The sequence below is a fragment of the Nicotiana tomentosiformis genome, chromosome 5 (genome assembly GCF_000390325.3).
Source record: "Nicotiana tomentosiformis chromosome 5, ASM39032v3, whole genome shotgun sequence".
NCBI lineage: Eukaryota > Viridiplantae > Streptophyta > Magnoliopsida > Solanales > Solanaceae > Nicotiana > Nicotiana tomentosiformis.
The window spans coordinates 119,619,019-119,620,569 of NC_090816.1; the positions used below are offsets into that span (position 1 = coordinate 119,619,019).

At 34.0% G+C, this 1,551-nt stretch overlaps 1 long non-coding RNA gene across 1 annotated transcript; it reads left to right on the forward strand.

Annotated features, from left to right (window-relative positions):
• Positions 1–251: 251 nt before the first annotated feature.
• Positions 252–953, forward strand: LOC138891828 (uncharacterized). Its single transcript, XR_011408163.1, has 2 exons — positions 252–369; positions 537–953. It is a non-coding gene; the product is annotated as an uncharacterized lncRNA (long non-coding RNA).
• The last annotated feature ends 598 nt before the right edge of the window (positions 954–1,551 follow it).

Below are 1,551 nucleotides of genomic sequence, written 5' to 3' on the forward strand. Positions count from 1 at the left end.
AAATGCCGGAGTGGTTAAGAGAAGATGTTTGTAATAAACTTCTTGAGAAATAGAATACCATAAAATGGAAGAAGAAGAGTGAACAAGCAAAGTGAAACCGTGCCTCCAGTAAAGGTGGCTCGTTGCACACAGGAGGTTCGATTAGTTTTGCGACCCATAAACTAAGATTGATAATTACTTATAAAACATTTCTTAGTTTTACATATAGAATTTTACGATTGTAATGTCTAAATCAAACTTTTTGTTATGAAGGAAGAGGAAAGAGGGCGAGATATGAGTCACGCTGAGGTCTTCGAGGAGACGCATAAGAAAAAGAAGAAGGTTGGTACAAGAGAACACTGGGTGGAGACACGTACGTCGGACACATATGTAAAATACTAAATTCATAATTATTTATGATTTATTAATATTAATTTGTTTACATAATAGTTATGTTTCATTTCAGGAAGATTATAAAAAAATGGTGGAAGAATGGCAACAAACTCAGCCTCCTTCAACTAAACCAACACTTGATGATATGGCTTCATTGTGGACAGAGGCAGCGGGTGGAGTAAACAAAGGCAGAGTCTACGGATTTGGTGTACGTCGACCTACAGGTCATCCAAACCCACTCTTAGCCAATTCTTCTTCTTCTCAAAATCAAGAACAGATGGAAGATATGAGAAAGGAAATTCTTGATTTGAAGCAACAGTTGGACTCCCAATTCGAAACATTTGTTAAGATGCAGAAATTCATGAGAAAACATGGGCATGATCTATCTGATGATGAGGATGAACAAACTGAATCTGATGTGTAGTAGTTTAGGTGTGGTATTTTGGTTGATTGGTAAACTTGATTGTGAGAGACAATTTTATGTTTTATTTTTAACCTTGAATATGGGCTACTATTTAGATGTTTTTATGCCCAAAATTGTTAGATTTAATTGTTGGTATTGTTGGTTTAGATTGTGTTAATGGTTGGAATTGTTGGTTTAGATTGTGTCAATGGTTGGTATTGTTGATTTAGATTGTGTTAATGGTTGGTATTGTTGGTTTAGATGTTATATTTGTTGATTGGTTGTTGGCGTTATTGTATTGTAAATAGTTTGACAACTGGTGTAGCTCAAAATTGGGCAGAATTCTGCCCAATTTTACAGAAAATTCCGATTGATTTTCGATGGAAACACTCGGACAACTGCCCAGATTTTACCAAAAACTCCCAGATTTCTGACTGATTCGGTTGAAAATTAAAAATAATAATAATTAATATTTAACAGTTTTCGACGGACTCCATCAGAAATTAAATAAATTTATTTTTAATTATTAATTTCTGACTGATTCGATCGGAAATTATATATTTATATTATTTAATTTTATATAAATAATTATTTATATTTATATTATTACGACCGATTCGGTCGGTAAAATTCCGACCACTTTGGTCAAAATTTTGAAAATATTTGGTCGTCTGCCCTTTTTGAATGTTCTGACTACTTTGGTAGGAAATCACCGACGGATTCAGTCGGAAATTCGTGATTTTCGATCGATTTTCGACCGTTTTGGCGGCCGGAAT